Source organism: Haliotis rufescens, unplaced genomic scaffold (assembly GCF_023055435.1).
Source record: "Haliotis rufescens isolate VD_foot unplaced genomic scaffold, xgHalRufe1.0.p SCAF_11, whole genome shotgun sequence".
Classification (NCBI taxonomy): Eukaryota; Metazoa; Mollusca; class Gastropoda; order Lepetellida; family Haliotidae; genus Haliotis; species Haliotis rufescens.
In genome coordinates, this window is record NW_025963791.1 from 20147985 (window position 1) to 20171155 (window position 23171).

Sequence of the window (23171 nt, forward strand, 5' to 3'; positions counted from 1 at the left end):
CTCCTTGGTTTGCAGGATTTAACTTGCGTCTTAAAGACCTGTTAACGATCAACACTAAACCTTTTTTCTTCAAGGAAAAATGTAAAACTGCTAAACAGTGCTTTGAAGACGAAAGCATCTCTGAAATAGTTTCAGCTACCTCGCCTGCCAGTTTCTATGCATCTCCAATGGCGCATGCGCAGTTATTGCCGTACGGGATGCTCTTCACGCAAGAATTGACTGCTGATGATGTTTGTCAAATTTACAACATCGGAAATATGACAGAGGTTTACCGATTTGGACGTTCCGCTGTCTCTCAAACGGCAACCTTGCCCATTAAATGACTTTGTTCGGGCCAAGCACCAACAGTTTATAGGACTGGGATGTCGACGATGATTTGGGAGGGCTCTAAAGTCTGGCCGTCTGTCAGGCTTGAACGCCAACAACGCAAGCACCATCTTTACGACAATGTGCCCCCAGACCTCGCTTTAAATCATACTTCACAGGTCAGCTCACGGAACATGACGCCCCGAATCGAATCTAGGATACGCTGATTGAACTGTGACAATAGAATTTATCGGCATTCAATCTGGAAGCAGATGGCGAATAGAAATGTGAAAAATGTAGTTTTAAAGTAATTAACACTTCAAAGAGCTTGCTATTTTTATTAAAAACATTTCCCATTTACAGTGTAGAGGCAACGATAGTGATTATGAATGTGTCTGGGGTTTGGAAACTCGCCCACCAACTTGAATAGGAGGTGAACGATGTCAGGGCTGCGTGTTTGTCCCTAAATACTTGGGAGTTGTCCCCCTTAGGCGGAAGTCGATCATGTGGAAGTAGGCACTGCGTTATTGACAGTCGTCATCCCGAGGGCTAGATAGTACACTGTCGTTGATTGGCTAAGTAACACTGTGTCCAGGGGCCCATCTCAGGGGGGAAATCAGTTGCATCCAAATTGACCTGTTTATTCATTAAGCAGAAAAAATAACTTAAAAGAGCATGACTCAATAGGCAATCAGCATAAGGTTTGCCTCAATAAACACATTTCCAATTGTCACAATTACACGGCAAAACGCTAACTATAGCTGCAGTCACCTCACGACCATCGACAAGCAATGAGAAGCACGAACCAATGTAATCAGCCCCGTCACCCGACCTCGCCAACACCACCGTCAATTTACTTGATGAAACTTCCAGCTTGTCTTGGCCTCCGGGCAGAGGGTTTGAAGAATTCACAACAGGATCTCTCCACTTGGAGTGAAGTCTTCAATCCAAACCCTACAGTTTGCTGGCGATTGTTCGTCTGAAATTCCGTCTTGAAGCCGTTCCCCCGCGGCCACAGAATCCCATCGAAGAGACCGGGGTAAAATCAAGCGAGAGAGTCCTTTCATTGGAGCCCCACTCCCCGTCGCTCACTCAACCCCCAGCCCCCCGGGCAAGCCAGGTCGAGCCCTGTGAATAGCAGATTGTCAGGAGCACACATCAGAAGAGGTACCTCTTCAGGACGCATTTGGCGCTCTAAGCGGGAAATTGTAGAATATTGACGGCAAAACAAGTAGCCACATGAAGGAAATAGGCTTGAAATGCATAGAGGATCGCTACATAACAACACTTATATTATTTCGCCCTTAAGGCAGGGCAGCGGCTTTTGTAAAGTTCGTTAGCTAGTGATTGACCCCACAGGGCGGGGAATGATGTGCACATGCTCTTCGTGCTGGCGGAAGGAGACGACACACAGAGCGTGATCCGCCAGTCACATGCCCACAGAGAAAAGAGTACCAATAGATGAGAATGCCATGGCAACAGCTCTTTAGTTTGTTATTAAAGGGTGTTAACAAAAAGTAATTGATATTAGTTAATGTATCAGTTAAATACGTCAGGATTGTTATTCGTAAGGTTAAAAGAATGCTTATCGCTGAAGGATTTCCCTGTGTCTGTTTGCTATTGCGTTTGGTGAAAGGTGTGTAGTGAGTGAGTTGGGTTTAACGCCGCTTTTAACAGTATTCCAGTTATATCACGGCGTGTCAGCTTAATGTGGGAGGAAAGCCCGAAGTGATGCAGGTCTCAGACGTTTACCACTTCGGTGAAACCCACGAGCACGGGTATGGTGCTGACAAACCTCGAAACATAATCGGGGCGAACCGGGATTCGAACCCACAATAACAGGTTTCTGGCGTGCCCAAGGGACGCAACACAGAGAATCGCGGCGCCTTAGACGACTGGGCCACCCGTGCCCCCTAAAGGTGTGTAGAGTCTGACAAATCTGGGAATTGTAAAATAGCTGTTAACCAATACAGACTACTTTCATATGATGATCCTGTAAACAAATAATCATACATCATCTATAAAAAAACAACCATAAATCTATCGATCAATGTAACCAATAAGATAATTATTACAACACTAAACATATTCGGTTGATATCACACAGTGTTTGATAAAGATAATGTTATTGTTTATGTCGCTTTCTGTATTGATTCGCTATAAATCTGGTGCTTATTGACAACGTATGAGCCCGTTTATGGTAAGTTATAGCCCCCTGTGGGTACGTCACAGATCGTTCGTCTGTACCTGATCAATCCACTGATGACGAGATGGCCTTGCCATGTTTATTAGCGTGGTGCAAAGCGTTTATTTCGTTACGTTTCCTAAACAAATTTGTTGCATGTTAACTACACGGCCGCAAAAATTGTGAGACGGAAGGCGCCATGTGAAACAAGTTGAAAGGAAAATTCAACTATGCAGAAAAAATAGTGCAAAGATGGCGGTAATGCTTCCCGACAACGTCTCTCAAATGGTCGTCCCATGGGTCCACTGTTCTTTCGCTGTTTGATTGAAACCTGAACATTTCTGCGCTAAATTTTGGTTTTTCCTTGCCTCGTATCGCACTTGTGTGCTAACTCAATATCGGTGATGGGTCCGACTCCACGACTTGAATAGGAAAGAAAAGCAGGCAGCTAGGGTACTTTTTCTGTGATCCAATCAATTTGTCAACTTGAATTTTGCGTTTGTTGAAAGGCAAAAAGCACATACCTTTTAAAAAGACCGTGTGGCACTTTGTCCGTTCTCCACTTCTCTCTGAAACGAATCAGAAACAGATACTGATGCGATGGCATCATAAAGGAAAGCAAAATGACTGGCGTTCACCATTACTGTTTACTTGGATGTCATTTCTCATCTGATCAGGGGGAAATGACGTTGCATTGCCTTCAAGAAAAGAATTGAAAGTAGGATCTATTTTCTTAAGTAGTAGGTGAGTATTGTTTTACTCCGCTTTTAGCAATATTCCAGCAATATCACGGAGGGGGACACCAGAAACGTGTTTCACAGATTGTTCCCATGTGGGGAATCGAACCCGAGTCTTCGGCGTGACGGGCAAACACTCTAACCACTAGGCTACCCCACCGCCCCTTATTTCCTGTTAAACAGATTTATACAATGATATGTATCGGAATGTATTTGCATGCATTAGTTCAACTATTGTTCTGTAACATGGAGGGAGCGTATTCCTATTGGTCCAAGGTTCCGTTCCATTGGAAGACGCTTCAGACACATAACATCATTCATATCGGAATCAACAGTAAAACGGCCTCATTTCTCACGTAACGAGAAACTCGGTTTCGAATAAAATTATGCCCCAAATTGGTTTGTATCTTATTTTCTGGACCCCATGAGAAAAAAAACGAATGAGAGTTAGAATACAGGTTTGTAAATACAGACTTCAAAGATGTTGGCATTATTGTGGGAATATTTGACTTCATAGGGTAACATGGTGTCTTCTTTGTCTTGCCACGTGTAATCATGGCTCGTCACGTGACGGATGTCGATGTCTGCCCAGTCACGTGGTTGAAGGGCTAATGAGGCGCACCACCATCTGACTGGGAACGCAAGAATATTACGTCACATGACGAGATTCTATCTGACACTAACACAGCTTACAACCAAATACTTCTAAAACGATTTCCATCAAAATACCTAAAAGGAATAAGCCCCCGTGTTAGCAGTCTGATCAAAGAGTTTACTGGACAGTCTTTTGACAATGAAGACAGATTGCCAGGCGGGCCGATGATAGATATGTCACTTTTCATTTTCTCCTCTGATTTGCCGGAACATTCACTGCAGACTTGCAGTCCGCTCTGACTGCGCTTCCACACGGTGCACAATTGAAGATGAAGCGAATCACGTGACATTGTCACCCGCGCATCGGAGGGCGGCCATCTTGGCGCCAAGAACGACAACCGATCACCTTCCTCCGTCTCCACCTCGCTGCGCGCGCTAAAAGACATGTCTCGTGGAATAACGTCAGATGACGAGCAAAACGTTACATCGCGTTCTGTGTATGTGAATAGAGGCAGAGGCTGACAGTGAGGATTGAGTTCAGTCTTTGAAGGCTATGTTACATATAATCAATCGTAGCGGTACGCAGCACCCGGAAACAAGCCTGGCGCCGCTTTGCGAATTATTTAAGGTCAATCATATTTATGCTCAAGCATTGTGAAGCAGCGCAGTGATTAGACCTGACAAATATCAATACGCTGGAGCAATTGCTCGTACATGATCGCTCCGCTGAGAACAAAAAGTTCTTGTTGTGGGAGTTCTCGTGTCTTGAGGGGGTCGTAACAAGGCAAATATGTAACCTCGGCAGACAGGCAATTGTTTGAAAGGTCTTGTTTTGTTTATCAACCCGAGAGAGTAATTGTGTATCGCGACAGGCAATCGCAACCCACTGTCTGAATCTGATAGGATACTCCATGACAAATTTGGCTTTATGTTAAAGTTGAAGCGTTCTCTTTAAAAAGCCCTCTACATTGCACCATGCAGCGGCGTGGCGACAGCTTGTTGTATGTAAGCCTTCATCGTGGTGCGAATCAGACTCTGTGTAATAACAGCGTATTCTTCAACCATTCTTCCCCATTCCTCATAATCGGCTGACAATCTGTTAACGAGTGGTGGTGCATGTAGACTTTTGTTATCTCATATTCTGTTGATATTGTATAAGTTTACCACAATCACATAACGTCAACTGTTTTCGTGAATTTCGGCATTCATTAATACTCTTTATCTACTTTTTCTATATTTAAAAAAAGCAAATGATTTATCAAATAAAACAATATCAATATGTTTATCAAGTGTTTTAATAGTTTGTGAAACACATGGCATATTTATGTACACATGGATGTATATAATAAAACTATTGTAAGTTCTTATGCAACATTTTGGTTAAAAAAACCACACACTACCCTATCAAAAGTTGATTCTGTGTAGGATGTGTTACAATTCACATCTAAGCTATCGTTGCCAGTATGTTTTATTGCACCAGCCAGATATGTAGGCATAGACGATCATTTAGTCCAAGAAATAAAGTTATTATAAAGTTCTCTTATTTTCAAATATATGTCAACAAAATAAAATAATAAAATTCAAATGGAGCCAAGAACATTGATTTATTTTAGGAGTTGAGGCAATCTAGACTTTTCAGATCATTCTAGACTTGAAATAGATTTATTTATTATTTTCTTCTCTTGGGTCTGGAAGGCAAATTAATGTAGACAGTTCCCAACTAACATCAGAACAAGGCACTGTACAGTGAATAGTTGTTAAAAGGGATTATTAGTCAACAGTGTCATCTATTCCCTATGATGTAAAGCTGATATTGATGCACGGGTCAAAACTTAACAAACATGCACATAAATCTGCTTGTACATTCATTATTCGCAGCATACGATCTGTGTGAAGCCAAGCTTGAAATAACATCTCCCACTCCTTGCTTTTCTCAAAACTCATATTTCACCGGTCAGAACATGGTTATAATTTTAACCCAGCTCATTACAATTTGTAATTTTTCCGAAAGATAAATATGAGAATTAAATAGCTTATCGTAAATCACCAGTTTTTGCCCATACATCTACCAAGAAAATTCCAGGACCGCAATGTACTTTTCTAAAAAGAGTTTTACGACCCTTTAAAAGCTGCGTGTACTGCAAGTATCATGTGTGCACTGTAACGACTCGGAACATCCAAGTGTGTTAACATATGGTAATACGCACATGACGCGTTTCATGCGCTCTTTACATCACGTGATGTGTGAAATGAACATTTCCGGTATTTCAAGTTCTCGTGATCAAGGCGCATTTCCCTCTCTCTTTGAATTATTGAGGGAGGATTATAAATGGCGTAAAATTGGTATAAGTTGCGGCAATATTTGGCGTTTTTGGTGGTCTATGCTTGATGTATGTCTAAAAGTTTCTTTGATCCCTACGCCAATACGTGCGTGTCCAAAACGCATAACTCAACTAAGCTTTCCCTCGCGGTGACGAAATGGTTCCCTCTATGGTTGTCAAATGTCATATAACAGTTACATGAAACAATATCCTATTTCCAATTCTAACCTATGTGCTTTTCGTGATGTGAAATAGTTTCCGTGAAACACGAGAGTTGGCAATAATTGGCGTGTCTTGGTATCAATTTTAAAACGAACAATTTCTACATAATACATGTTTTGAATATACCAAAACGAACTTTCGTTCGTTTCGGAAATTCAAAACATATATTATATAATTCCCGATGAATTCAATAATTCCTGTGCTATTATTTTACAATTTGCAGCGTTGTCTTATATGTAATGCGTTTCTGTTGATATTGACATACCGATTTTGAGAAGTTAAACGAAACATAAACAACAAATTTGAAAAACATCATTAAATTTTTATTAATGGTTGTTTTGTTGTAAAATATACCTAAAAAGTTACTAATATAATGATATAGAGACAGTTGTGTTTCTCCAAAATTAAAACTTATTTTCAGCGCTATGCCGTGTGATCATTTAAACTATTTTATTTGAAAGGTTCAAGGCTGTCTAAAAATAGATTGATCTAATGTTACAGAATCATATGCTACAGACGTAGTTCATATAACCAGATGAGCAATTGCCCTAGACACCAGTGCAAGTCAAAAGAATGTCCCTCTCAACGGGATCAAACAGTATCGTGAATAATTTACCGAATCACTGCATTTGTGATGCGTCTGTTCTGAAATGTAAATGTGTGGAACAGCAGCGACATTGTTGGACAAACCACATGATGTATCACACCATTTTCACATAAAAAACAACCCTCAAACTAGATAAACACTCTTTAAGTGTCTCTGGTGCGATACCAAGCCGTTTATACGAAAATGTAGGCGTTGACAGAAGTGTTTATACTACAGGATTCTATATGTCACAAACAGATATGTGTTAGTTTATTACGTATTACGAAACCTTTACTTTAAATCTGTTAGCTTCCTCAAACAGCTTTCTTCACTCACAAAGAACCTGACAGAAATGCCCCACGGGGAATTATTGTCATAAACTTAAACTTTCTTTCACTGGTAATAATTAAAAGAAAACATTAAAGTGTTCTTTTTTATGTCATCCATCCGAGAAACCTAAATCATGGCTATTTTGCCTCAACATATTTACGATTATCAGGGGACGCAGTGGTAGACTTCCTACTCATATATATAGTTATGGCGTATGTTATATATAGCTTTCTGTCAGGCCGTATTCATAAAACCAGTTCAAGGCATGACGTGTTACACATAACGGGCTTTATCTACCCCATAAATACACATTATATGTCCAAACAGGACGTTAAAACTACATTAATATGAAATAATAAAGTATCTGATATGAAGACGCATGACGTAAACAATCGCATTAGTCTGACGGAAACAACCCAACGAACGGTGTTTTGATTCAGCAATAAACTTAATCAAACAGTCGATTTGTTGTTTGCTTTGAGACAAAAAAACAGTTCCCACTTTCTGTTTTAATGACACACTGATTGCGTAGAACAGGGCTGAGCCTCAACGTGAATTAACATCGGCAGACTGAATTGCTTTACATATGATTAGAATAATTATAACGAATGGTGTACCTTCCGATCACCATCTCGTAAACTGATACATAGAAATGATTAACACAACTGATAAAATACGAAATAATTCGGATATTTGAATAGGGATGCTACCACAGATCCAACTCATTTACCAGATTCCGAAGACCTATTATTTGACGCTTACTCCAGCCATGGATTCCCGTGTATGCCTCGATCAACCTGCTATTTCCTCCCCGACGTGACACTACCAACTTCACCATCTTATCACAATCAATCATTTAAAATCCAATTTGCAGGAAGATAAATTCACTTCAAATACTTATTACTTGACCACGTGTTATTCCCAGTCCTGCTTTCTCACCAACACATTTAACTTTCTTTCCCGTCTATATACCACTCTCTCATATTGGTATGACAAGCAATTTGTGAATGTTCTGTGTACTGGTGCTATGTATTCGCAGGTCGACGTGATGCTAGCTCAAGTATAATTATCCCTTTGATTTTCACAGTTTCCTTATGTGAAGGGCAGTTATCTCCTTGCCATATCGATTCCGTTGCTAAAAGACCAGTCTTTACGACCGCGTTTCAAATCAATTTGCACTCTAAACATAAATTGTGTTGCATACAGTGATAGAGAGCAGGCCCCGCTAACATAAAGGTGTATTTGATCAGGATCTGGCGCCAAGAGTCCGAGTGTGCAAACATTTTGATTAAATATATATTCCTAAATCAATAACAGCTGATATCTGTGAATGATGCCCAGAGACCCTGAAGGCCTGTAGCAATATTTCATTTGCCTCGGAGGATGGAGAGCGGCGGAGGCTGTGAGAGATGCTGGAGTAGTGTATGAGAACAAGAGAGGCCGTTGTTCACGTCGACGTCGGCGATGTATTGTATGTTGGGCAGGATGGCCCATGAGATAAACATTCCGGTTTAATGGTGTTGATGTTGTTGATGTTGACGTCGAGATCAGCATGACAGACATGATGGGGCTGACGCTAATGGGGAAGTAGTCGATGGGGTAATGTAGCGTTGTTGTAGTCGGTGATGTTGCATGATGTACTTATTTGGGTTTTGTGATGTAAAAGTCGTTGTGTCGGAGAGACACGATGGCTACAGTTTATCACCAATACACTGAACATCATTTTATACAGTTGCACACATGTAAAACATCGGATTCTACTTTCCTAACGAACACAGGCTAAGTTTAATCCATGGCATGGATCGAGAAAGTTGATATGACTGTTAATATGGGGGCTGGCATTTTATAAAAAAACGACAACAATATTTTGCGGAATAACAAATATTGCTAAATTTGTTTGTGTTTGTTTTCTGGGCCGATATTGGAAGATATGTCTCTGGTCAAATACCTGTTCATCGGCTCGGACAAAGATTATGCTGAATTTACTGCGAACTGACGTCTATAAAACTCTCGACTATGGAATTAAACTGTTACAAGATAATAGATTGATTATAATTATATTTTAGCTTGTACTTTGTATGCATATTTTCGAAAATAAAGCCCCATTAAATGCATAAAATGTAACTAAATTTGAATTACACTGTTACGACAGCAATAAATAGCCCTGTGTTGTGCATGTATTGATGTGCACAAAGCAACAACAGGTTGAACTGATGATAACGAAGATGATGTTGTTGATGATTATGGTGGTGGTGATGATGTTGACGACGACGTGGGGAATGATGAGTATTTACGACCGTGTTTGAACCATTCCAATTATATATATGCCAGTTTTTTCCCCGGATCAAATAAGATTCTATTTTCTATTTTAATACATGTGATTTGTATAAAATATCAAAGATAAAAAAACGGTTTGTTTTTTTATCGGGACTTAGACTAAACGACTATTATACTACTATACATAATAATGGAATTATACACTGCTCATAAATATGCTAAAAAAGGTAATTTGTATAAAAACATAAAATGCTGATGTCACAAATATATTATCTTAATTTAGCAGTGTCGTACATATATCTTTTTATGTTAACTACATAACCTTAGTGATGTGCAGTAGTTGATGTCGTATAAGACTAGAGGAGTATGGCGTGATCGACACCGCCAATGTTGAGTTCAGTATTTCTACATACATTACTCGTACAACACAGCTATGGTAAAACAGTCAGATCAATGTTTATTAAGTAAAAGATTTGAGAAAATTATCGTCTGTGTTTAGCAATATACACTGAAATAGAATACCCACCCCTGCACTTGCTAAACCTCTGATATTATCAGGAAACCACTGTATAAACTGATTATGTATCACTATGTCCATGCACATTTGGAAACTCCTCATTGCCTTTGATAACGCAATGAATTCAACTTGACATGAATTTCGAAAGCGTGCGACATTACGGCAATTACAAGCCGGAGCGGTTTCACGTGACGCCAGTTCTGTGGGAATCCTGAATAAATGAGCCAAGTATAAGAATTGTAAGTAGACAGCATTATATTAAGACAAATGCTGAATTCACATAAAGAGAAAATATGACCTTAAATTGTGTTGAAACGGTTGTGTCATTAACACAAACAACGTCTGAAGAGCAGAATACAACGCACTATAATTCTCATATATATTACAAACTGTCATAATTTAGTCACGAATGGCATAACCCAGATAAAGTGATGCCATTAGGCCTAGAAAGAGATACAGCAACAGACGTTCTAGTTAAGCTATCTCATATCAATCGAGCAAATCATGTCTAAGTTATGAATTATTCTCTGTTCCCAATAATGAACAGAGTGATATGATATCACATTATCAAGGTATGTTACACATTGATGCTGAATTAGATATGTGCGCATAAGTGTTTCAGATTTTTTTACATTTGATATTTAATTTTATGTAAAAATAGATTAAAAATAGTTCTCCCGGGAAAATGGTATTTCGCGAACACCTGGTGTCATCGTTGATTTTCAGTTATCTAATCATATAAGTTTCACCGTTATTTTGCCTTTGGTATGCTCTGGCGTTGGCGAGTAGGATGCGCGCTGTCAGTTAATAGCAGTGATATGTAGTCAGAAATACATGTACTTCTTCAAATTGCGACAGATATTAAAAAAAGAAATAAGATGTCTCTATTACAATATCGGCTATTTGTCATGGATGCATGTTTATGAGGTGGATTATGTGTTATTATGGATAACGGTATATATCACCAAGAAGTAATCACAGTTCCATCACTGGTAATTGGAATCCCCATCAACTAACTTCAACATGTCACTAGAAGTGTATAGACTAAAAAGCTATTTCAATGTATATGGTTTACACCGAGTGACAAAAGCTTCATTACATGCGTCAAGCAATGAATATAGATTCATCTTAATGTAACTGATGATGGTTATCAAATCTCACATAGGACGACTATATAAGTATGTATATTGTTCTGTGTTGATGGTATACAATATATATGTATATTTCATTATCAACCGACACCCACCGTGGCATGGTAAGAGAAATAAATCATTTACAGCTGTTTAATTTAATGCTGCTGTACAGTTATGGATGTTCTCCTGTCATGTTATTTCTCAATCTATAACATATGTATGTAGGTATATACACGGTACCACCAACCTGGCGCCAGGTCTGTCTGTCATCAGACCGAGATGCCAACCCAGGCTGTCCAAAAGACTTCGTGTTTGGCTGTGTCTACATGCAGGGACGTGCGATACGCAGGGTCTTGTCAACACACAGAACAGGCTGAAGAACACTGCCAATTAGCATGTCTGGATGTCGAGTTATCTTACTTCTTTGCATTTTAGAACCTCATGTAATTTATTATATGCAAATCTGCATTAATAACAGTCACTGTAAGAGACCGTGGCTATAATATGATGTGAATTTGATAACAGACATTGCTTGGTTCGACGCCGGGGATGTCATGTGGGTTGTTTCAAATGTGTCACAGTTGTACTTAAATCAAACATATTAAGTCTAATGTTGCATAAAGATTACACTTTACACGTGTTTGATCATTGTTTGATTGTTACCTGTCTCAGCGTTATTATGCCGAAACAATCACCTTGTAGACTTCGTTCGTCATTAATACCAGGATGTAGTGTAACATGAAGATTGACTTAAGATCAACGGAAACTGTTATGGCCTTACATTATATTTTGGGGATATTTCAGAAATACCCAAAACGTTGTTGTAAGGAATTTCACTTATTCATTTTTTTATTTTCAGAACTTAATTTTATTTTATGTTCTTTTACTTTAATGGTGTCCGCTATGCTGTCTTCATTAAAACTGGTTTACTTTGCTTAAAACTCGCGAATAACATTTCATTTTTTAAAATTATTCTGTATCATTTATTGCACGACTAAATAGTGTATGTTTCCATTAACGTGACCCAGTATATGATAACCATTATAATGTTAGTTAGACATACCGTGTGATATTAAACATTAGTTAATATTGATATAACGAAACCTGTCTCACAGACTTACCCATTTCCTTGTGACATTCTGTCTGTGAAACATGTCCCTTGGCAAGTAATCCAAACTGTGAATACATATATAGCAATTTCCATTCATTCAAGACACATTTATTTTTTTATTGTAGCCTGTTATTCTAATGTACTATCAAGTATCGTGGCAGTGTACTATGATTAGGCGACTTCTCTAAAGCAAGAATGAGCCCCTGTCTCCACACAGCGAGTCGGCTGACAGGCCCTGCACTGGAGTATCTCTCACGCGGCGACATATTGTCTGACTGCATCAGTAGTTGTGCAGGCATCCTATACCAATTCTCCAGCATTAATCGTATAATTTTCATTAGGCCTGATTCCCAGTCTACTCGAACATCCCATGTGTACGATGTCGACTGACCCACTTGAAGCTCCCAACATCATTGTCGGCAGTATTAAACTACCACGGATCGTTGAGTGCAGTATCAGCGATATGAATTATACAGTGTCGGCGTTAGTGTTTTGTTACGTATTTCACTGTGAGCAGTGGTGTAAGACTTGTACACGTCTTGGCAACCTCGTCGTTATTGTTCTGTTTGTTCGGTGTTTATCCCAGCCAGAGTCCTCCAGTATACAAGTAAACCAGTCATGTTAATGTCCATCCAATAGACAGGGATTGGACGCGGTGGTTGATGAAAGTGAAGGAGGGTTGTTAAGCCCATCAAACAAGCTTCATAATGGGCCGAGTCGTTCGTCACACAGTGGGAGAGATCCACAGCCTCAAAGATATTGAATCAAATTGTGAAAGGTTGGAAAGCAGACATTGAGCTATGTCGCTATAAAATAATAGCACAGCGTGGGCTAGCGACGTTGATGACGGATAGATGTGGAGATGTTACCGGTTGCGGAGGCCTCGGCGCCACCTCATCTCGTCCCAGCTGCTGAGATACGAGGGACGTATACTAAATCCACGCTCTCAATAGGCTCATGACGTTATTCCTGACATACGCATCAGTAAGGCTCAATATTTGTCAAATTTATTTCGACAAATATGCAATTTATCAGGGAATACGGTTTTAATGAGGGCTATCAAATTTGACAAGGTGATGAAAGAGGTACGAAATGCTGCTGGTGTTATTACACCTCTGGCAGTGCGGATTTCAGAGCACGTAGTTTACATGACAGTCGGCAAACATCGGGAACGGGTCCGGTAGATAAACATGTGGTCTGAATGAATAGGAGATACAGGAAGTGAGACATATGGGAACTGCGCATGTCATATCATAGACTCCATTCTCCGGGCCACGTCCTTGGCGTAACCTGCGGTCTTTCCCGGAATGACACGAGTGGTCGCAAATGCATAGTTGCCATCACTGTTATAAATGACCAACAGGAATAACTGGCCAGACTGACCATTATCTTTACAGCAGAACAAATATCTCCGGTGAATATCTCCAGTCGAGGAGTGGCGGGGTAGCGTGGGTGTTAATGCTTTGCGCTTTGATCATCCGGACTCCAGGTCCCACATGGGTACAATGTGTAAAGCTTTATCTGGTGTCCCCCGTCGTGAAATGGCGTAAATATGACTAAATATTACTAAATGCGGCGTGTAACCACATCCACATCCACGAACAACAACGTTGATAGTGTTCAAATCTAGGAGATAGTTGGCATTATTCTTTAGAATATCGCGACACACACACACACACACACGCACACACACACAGCATATGATTATATATCTTGAAGTAAGACTGCTGTAGAATGGAAAAATACTGCCAATGAAATATTTTGACATTAATGTAAGAAAGACGTATACCGTCCGTCTTTCACACAATTTTACTGAAAGCTGAAAACCTATAGTATCCAAAAGTACATCTAAAATCTATTTTGGTTTATCATGAAGAAACATTTTTAAAAAATAGATTGAGCGAGAAAATGTATATCGTTAAATGTCATCAATACACATTCCAAATGCTCACTCACAACGGTGAAGATGAGTGTTCTGTTGGGATCAAGTAACGATATATTTATCAATGTTCACAGAAATGGACGTATGGTAGTTAATGATACATATTGAATTGCAGATATTGATGTTTTGTCACACACTTTACTTACTTTCTAAAGTTAAATAATCTAAAGTCTGTATGCAATGGGCCAACGTATCAGTTTGCATAGCACCTACGTTTACATCCAACAATAACACATCCCGACGCTTGACAATCAACTAAGGATTCCAGAAAATGTGGATTTCACAAAATATAAGTGAGTGAGTATGTTTTTAGTGACATAACTAAAATATTGTTTAAACAATAACACATCCCGACGCTTGACAATCAACTAAGGATTCCAGAAAATGTGGATTTCACAAAATATAAGTGAGTGAGTATGTTTTTAGTGACATAACTAAAATACTGTTTAAACAGTAACACATCCCGACGCTTGACAATCAACTAAGGATTCCAGAAAATGTGGATTTCACAAAATATAAGTGAGTGAGTATGTTTTTAGTGACATAACTAAAATACTGTTTAAACAATAACACATCCCGACGCTTGACAATCATTTAAGGATTCCAGAAAATGTGGATTTCACAAAATATAAGTGAGTGAGTATGTTTTTAGTGACATATCTAAAATACTGTTTAAACAATAACACATCCCGACGCTTGACAATCAACTAAGGCACAAACAGCCAGTTCCTGTGATTCCAGAAATGTGGATTTCACAAAATATAAGTGAGTGAGTATGTTTTTAGTGACATAACTAAAATACTGTTTAGAGCCACGTTGAACTCCTAACCACCAGACACTGCAATTCATTAAATGTTTCATTTTTAGATGACGCAAGCAATACGTAGATCGCTGAATAAAACATGCTCATAACATCCACACCGCTCCCATGACGTCATTCAAACATTGGGGTAAAAGTGATCAAGGGTTTTCTCGTCACGCCGAAATCCCGAGTTCGAATCTCCCGTTAGGGAACGATGTGTTAAGCCCATTTCTGATGATATTGCTGTAATATTGCTTAAGCTGTGAAAAACGGTACTCATTCGGTCATAAAAACAAAACAGTCATGATATGGCTGAAATATTGCCGATGTGACTTAAAATTATAACTCACTCACTAACTCATAAAAAAACTATTCTAAAAGGTATGTGAGTTAAATGAAGTTTAATGGAACATTCAACATCTTTCATGTCATGTAATAACATAACGATTTCTTAATGTGCAACAAACGAGACACTGTATGAATGAATGCAAACACTGGGTCAGTAATTATAGAATTCTTATTTCAGAGTATGCAACAAAGTACCAAACAACCAGATGTGATGAGTATTGTGATGCTTTATAAAGGCGAAATTATGAAAACACGATTCCTTCTTCGACAGGACTTAGCTTCAAGTGTGACGATGGCGTGGGCTGTAGAAGAATTAAAGAGGGGGCGAGAAGACTTGAATACAGATTCACACCCAGATACCACACGCTGTTTGAGAGAAACAACCCTGATGTTGTCTCATATAAAAACAAAGTTTTATTCCCGAATCCACATAAAGCTCAATTTTCTTACGGCGTCGGCTGGTATAAAACTAGAGTTATCCTATGCCCCGAGAGCTTTGCGATAATGCATCTTGTGAAAAGGGTAATATATTCCGCGACACAATGTCACCATATGGGAGGTCCATTTTACTTACCTGATTCAAATATTTGAACTTCATAAATGGCGATATAAAACCGTGGGCTAGGAAAACACTTGCTTTGAGGTGGGTAAATAACTTTCAAGTTTAGTCGTCGCTTGATTGGTTTCTTGGGAGTTTATGTCTTTCAATAATCGGAAAGATAAATTTGACGTGATCTCAAGCGATACCGTCTCGAGTGATGAGAAAAACTGACATTAACTTTGTCTAGGATAGTAAAATGTTGGCACGTTGCATCACTCCTCATCCAGTTGTTCACCATTTCGGTTTTTATAACCCGATAAACGATGCTCGCTTCATTTGGTAGCTTTGTAATTTAGGAGGTTTGTTATCACTGGGCATGGCGGTTAACTGCAGTAGAGGTTTACCATGGCCCCAGAAATTGTGGTTTAATCTCTCCTAGTGTTCATATTCAATCAGCATGGCTTTGTACTAGTGTAGCACTAACACTGTTAACGTCATCTTGGATGATAGATGGCGTTGTATCTGCCCTACAACCATCAACGCGCGGCCAGCTTCAAAGTCCCTCACAACATGAGATACACGGACGATGATCGCCAAGTAACACAAGGTGACCCGCAAACATACATAAATTACGGAGTAGAAGGGCAAATAGCCGTCCCCGTTGCGTTAATGCTCCGGTGTAGCGTCAGTCTACCCTCTTACCACGACCCAGGCCAACCCGCCTCCTAAATCTCGCGAGAACACACCGCTTCACTTCTCTGATATTAGGCGCTAATTAAAAGTCTCCTCGTTCTCTTGTCAAATCAAATGGGTAGTTTCCGATGATCTTTTTCGACGAAGAAAATCTGAGTGATTCTACCTCGCCCCCAAGTCACCTTTAATTTTGCGAGGTCAGGTCAAGAAAGGGCACTTGTCGGTTCGCGCAATAATACAAGGGATAACGAGAGGAGGTAGTCGGTTCGCGCAATAATACAATGGATAACGAGTGGAGGTAGTTATTAGGGGTTGGTAGTTTGTAATGGCGTCCAGCCGAGATATTGGGTAGGTGACGTTTGAGCTGTTCAAAGATGGGGAATGAACAGGTCTGAGCGGTTCTGTGACTGACAAAATATGAAAAAAATAATGGGTCTTTGTTACTCAATGGGTGCATCGAGATTGACACATCCTTGGCCACATGGCAGCAGTAATTTGGATGTTGTATCATTTTGAGACTTCATACACTGAAGGAAAGAAAGGTTGTTATGTGTCCAGAAAGGAAGAACCTGAGTGAGTGAGTGAGTGAGTGAGTTGGATTTAACGCCGCTTTTAACAGTATTACAGTTATATCGCGGCGTGTCAGCTTTATTGTGGGAGGAAAGCCCGAAGTGATGCACAGCGAATCGCGACGCCTTAAACGACTGGGCCACCCGTGCCCCCAGGAAGAACCTGAACACAGCCTAATTAAATTATATTAAATTTGGCTACATGTGTAACAACAGTTTTGGAGAACCACGATATGTACTTCTGTGACGTCATCTATAACGGTCAAGTTGAATGACTGTGATATTGCCGAAAAAACTTGAAATTTCACATTTTCATTCAGTTTCCAGATTATTTGCGTTTTCACTTTCTCGTGATGTTTCTCTAAAATGACACTTCTAATTCTGGTGGTACGTATTCTGATAAATATAGTCTTTTCGTAATGTCATTCGTCATTCGAAATGCCATTGTTTCCAAAACATCCTTCTACAGCTTCATTTCCCTAGGTGAGTAATATTTCATCCTGAGCATGTTTCTTTTAAAAAATATCATCTAATCAAATGAACCTACTCATTCAATACCTCGAAGCATTTTAAGTCTTATAATCTCGGAAACGAACAGGTAGCGGACGGAGAAAATGACAGACTACGGAAAAACGCCGTCATGTTATAGGATGACAGGGAAATTGTAGCCCCCGTGGTCTCGCACGTGCACTTTTGACATTACATTTCACTCGTAATGCATCAGGGGCGTTGAAACCCGCTGAAGAAGGCCGCGCTCGGGTGTGTGTTAGTCGAGACTTCGAATCCCATTTAGTCATATGCATTTAGTTATTTCATCCTGAGTTAAATCTCCATGATCTCATTGAAATTATTTTCTTTTGAAATGCTCTCAGATTTACCCTGAAGAATCCCAAATGACCACGTTTTGATAACTAATGAAATCATTACGTAAGCCATATTGCATTCTTTGAAATAGCGACTCCTAAATTCGCTGCTTGGAGCTGGTGTCTGCCACAAATTCGCCACATCAATTACAATGCTCCACATCTGCACATGCCTCTCACAACACGGTTTATTTCTAGGGAGGGTTCTGTTTCCACACACGGGGACTTCAAAGGGAACACAACCCCACACATCCCCCAGTCGCCTCGTTGTAGTGGCATAATGGCCGCCATGAAGTAAGGAGAAGGGTGTGGGCAATCTCGGGTATCGCGCAGCTGAACCAACCAGAGAAGCCCGGATGTAAAATGGCCGCATCTTCAGTTTTATAAGAACCTCCATTACTATGATGAAGCGATGAAAATGGCCTGTCGTTTGCACCACACCGGAAGTGTTTCGTACGCGATGCCACGTTTATTTTCATGGGAAACAAAGCCAGTTAAGAATATCAGCACTACCAAATAGGTAGCGCCTAATAAACGATTTGCAAGCAAAGGGTGTGACACAAGGAAATGGCAAATTGCTTAGAAAGATCCATAAAACATAGAGGATATCGTTTACATCCCAACGCCACATCTATCATATGTGCAAAATGAGTAAATGACTATCTAAATGAGTACAAATGGCAAAGCAAGAAGTCATTCCAGAATATAAAACGAATCACACAAGATAAGAGCAAACCAAATACAATTATAGGTGCAACTCTACGGGTCATTTAGTCTACCTTTCAGCCTCTAGCATGAGTTTTTGCGAAGGGATCATTTGTCACAGCTCTGCGCGTTCATTTGCAAAGCTATAATGTCACAATTTATCACTTCCCCTAAATTATATCCCCCAAAATATGTTTAGGCAATCGTTCCAAGTAATAAACAGCGGCCTCAAGACTCTCATATTTGTAACAAATATGAATAAACTATTTTTGCATTATTTGTTTAACGTTTTCACGTGCACGTTATTGCTCCTGGTTCCCTGATTATTTTATCCTAGGGTAGGTTCCTGGGAGTTCTACTGCACACAGAGACAGGAATATATCCTTCAACAAAGTGACCCTCTAATCATAGACCCATTGGAACGCTGCCTCCTAACAAAAATGACATATGCGATTGCCGTGCTTTACGATGACATAAGGCTATAAAGGCATGAAATATTAACCCCCGATCTTATTTAAAAGCATGTGCTTTGGAAACGTTATATGTGTTCTACAGTATCATATGCTACTCCAAAAATTGGATTGGGTTGAGTTATTGACTCTTTTAGTCGTGACATAATGAACGCAGACAGGCAGGTATTCTATTAGCAACTTGATGTACGCTCAGGCATTAGCCGCAGTGAATCATGGGAAATGTCAGCGCGTGTACAAGACGGACATTTATTTTATATATGGCCGCTGGTGATGACAAAGCGGGCAAGATATAGATGGAGCTGGTGTAGGGAGGGTGGGTCACGTGATGGGCTTCTCCATGGGGTGGGGGCATAATTTGAAGCGATTTGTTAAAAAATATTTATAAGGAAGGCATTATTGTTATGGGTCAAGTATTTAGTTATGTGTTGATAAAAAATTGCAAATGCAGTTTTATGTATATCCTGAAAAAATATTTATATTGCTATATGTGATGCTCTGTCCTCATAAAACTGTATGTATTTTTTGGCGTATGTGTGTGTGTATTGGTGTGAATGTGCGTGAGTATTGGTGTGTATGTGTGCGTGAGTGTGTGTGTGTGTCTGTGTGTGTGTATCTGTGTGCTTGTGTGTGTCTCTGTGTGCGTCCGTGTGTGTAGGGGGGGGGGGGGGGGGGGGGGGGGGGTATATTGTAACCTGCGTGTTATAAGTTTGTATTTATCCCACATTGCGTGTACAATAGAGATGCGTTTTTGGATAAAAAATACAAAGCTATCTTAACGTGTCACGTGATCGGAAATGTAAGTGGGCGGAAATGCAAACTACAATAGCAATGGTCTTAATGATCAAACTCTGATCACAATGCTACGTCTTGTCGCTAGATCTAGATATAATCTTCAAAGAAAGGACTAAAAGCACTCTAAGGATTACTTTGAATATACATGGTTCATGTTTAGTAATGGCTTTCGTCATTAGCGTCACTGAGACCGCACGCTGCCAACATATTTGGTTACAGATATTTCTTACTTCTCCATTTGAAGTCCCTCGGATTCAAGACACACAAGTGTCTTTTGCCGTTTGTATCTCTGCTGTTGAACATTGCTTTACCACATCGAAAATTTTTTACATTTAGGTTCAATAGTTTATTTCTTTTTTATTATGATTATTTCTTAATCGGGTAAAGTTATCAGTATGATGTGAGCGACATTGCAGTTGTATTAGGTGGCTGCCAAGGTTATTGACGATCATAACTAAGCGTTAACATCGATCCGTGTGACACAACTGGGAAAGATTCTTGCAATGATTGGGCGCCCCCCCCCCCCCACAGTAAAGGTTTATCACTCCCATGTGGTGACGTGAGGGCACCTAACACACGAGGTCTCCATGCTCAGTTATATACTATCCAACGTATCTTAAAGATATTTGCTCCAGAGCCAAATGCAAAAAAGAAGCTGATTAATCAGGAATCAAATATTTAAAGAAATGAACATTCTGACGTAGACTAACATTTAGTCCCCGAAATAAAATTATCTTGTTTAAACATATAAATCTACAAAATAAAAAATAATAAAATCCACACGGAGCCCAGAGCAATCCTTAATTTCTTGAGATGAGGAAATCTAGACTTGCCAAATCATTCCAGACTTGAGTTGGACTCCTTTTTTAATTCTTTTCTCTAGGGTCTGAGAGACACATTCTGACGTCTGAGGCGTTTTTATGAAGATAACGTTGTTTAGGCGGGAACCCTGCAACGTTGATCGCTACCTTTTGGGATCGCTGTTATGCAAGAGAAGCCCCTTGCTTTGGAACACTTAGCCGTTCAACCTGAGAAGAATTTAAGAACTGACCACCTTCCATTCTCGAGTTAAGACTCACTTGTTCACTGAAGCATATATGCATAGATTATAAGTATGTCCACTAAGATTGGTACCTCCACAACTGTTGACTGACAGCGGGAGAGCCCCCGGGTTTGCCACCAGGAATACAGCCCTTCTGACAATCTGGGTAATGCAGAAGGCTGCAGTGTTGGGGAGTCTTCACATTCTCCGAAAAGTTCTGGGTGGGTTTGACTTGGCAGCGCTTCCTGGGAGAAGTCCCATTCGCTGTCTGGGCTGCGTGTAGTGGGGGCAAGGGCCCTGAGCTGATGATGAGCCTAACCAGCCTGACTGTGCCAGGATCACCCAAACCCTCTTTGCTGCTTTTTTTATTTTCATCTGTAAATAATAATAATAATAATAATAATAATGATGATGATGATGATGATGATACTGCTGCTGCTGCTGCTGATGATGATGATAATAATGATAATAATAATAATATTTGGTTTATATTACCTACTAATTGATAGGGTTATCATGATCCCCTTTTCGGGGCAATAAAGAATATTCATGGCACAACCTGGTACTTGTTTATTCAACTCCAAAATGGAATATTTGTTACAACTAATATATATATATATAACTATTATGAAGGTTGTTATCGTGGATTGTGCTTGTGACGGCCATTACAACGTGTCTCATTTAACACCGCATCTGTCACTCGTGATAAAATGCAAACAACAGCAGCCTGTGCGGATATGTATTATGCACGGAGAGAAAATATATGATGACATCTTATTAACAATGAATAAGTCGGCAGAGTATAACTCAACGCTGTGGAGGAGTTCGGAAGCTCGTATATTTGCACGGCGGTCAGAGAAGACAATACCTCGCGGCGATAGACATCGGTTGTATTGAGCGCTGTGAAGAATTCACAGTACAACTGTTGAAACTAGCCGGGAAATGCTAGGAAATCAGAGGAAATGAGTGTATTTTTCATGAACTCGTTGTGTCGTTGCATTAATTGTTAATGAGGCATTAATACAGAATGCATGTCCAATCTTAGTTTAGAGACAATAGGGCGGATGTACTATGTACAAAGTCGACATATGTTCAAACCATTCCTGAAAGCATCGTAGGGAATACAATAAGATTATTATAATATAACACAAACATTGCTTATCTCACAGTGTTGACAGTTGAAGATTCGCTGATCAAATCCAAGCCGACACAGGTGACATAGATGAATTAGTTTTGTGTTTATTAATCATTTCTTCTCTCGGAGTCTTCTATTATTTATAACGTCATACAGTTTTGGACAAGCAAGGTCTTTGGATGTTTATGTTCACTGTCACAGCTGTTGTGTCAAGTTGAAGACAAAGTAGAATGTTAGTAATGGTTTTAATGACCTAGAGAATAATTATATCATAACACCATGCGATTTACTGTGTATTCTAAGGATGCAGTGGAACGGTCCTTGAGTAAAATGTTTCATACCTTGAAGTGAGTGAGTTTGAACGTTTATCAGAAGTAATTAATATCCCGGTGTGTTAGATTGATGTTTGAGAGAGTGAATTTGAACGAATATCAGCAGTAATATCGCGGTGTGTCATCTTGATGTTTGAGAGAGTGAGTTTGGTTTAAGGTGACTTTGAACAGTTAAGTGACGGCGTGTCAGCTTAATGTGGGACGACAGAAGTCTGTTGCGATGCAGGACCTAGACTAGTCCTGCACCATGACCGTGGAATATATTTATTTTATGAAAAAAAATAATCTAGAAATGCATACAAAAGCAAGTTTAGCCAGTTCAAGCTAGCTCTGAAATCAGCATAGGGATTTTTTTTTAATTTTTAGAGTCAAGAAGGATATTGTGTAATATAAGATTTCAGAGACTAAATGTTAGTCTAGACCTAGACGTGCAAACACATTGGTGAAACCCAGGAACACGGGTCTGATGCTGACAAACCAAGGGTCTTAATCAGGGATCTGTGATTTGAATCTTAGATGGTGCGCATAAGGGACACGACTCTTCACATCTCCATAGACAGGGCCACCCGTGACCCCTGAATAAAGGATTTGAGCAAACAAAAACAGTTGGAATGT

General features: G+C 39.7%; 1 long non-coding RNA gene across 1 annotated transcript; it reads right to left on the minus strand.

Annotated features, from left to right (window-relative positions):
* Nucleotides 1-683: 683 nt before the first annotated feature.
* On the minus strand, nucleotides 684-13205 carry LOC125378076. Its single transcript, XR_007220005.1, has 3 exons — nucleotides 12330-13205; nucleotides 3016-3060; nucleotides 684-942 (listed from the first exon to the last, which is right to left on the minus strand). It is a non-coding gene; the product is annotated as an uncharacterized LOC125378076 (long non-coding RNA).
* Nucleotides 13206-23171: the final 9966 nt, after the last annotated feature.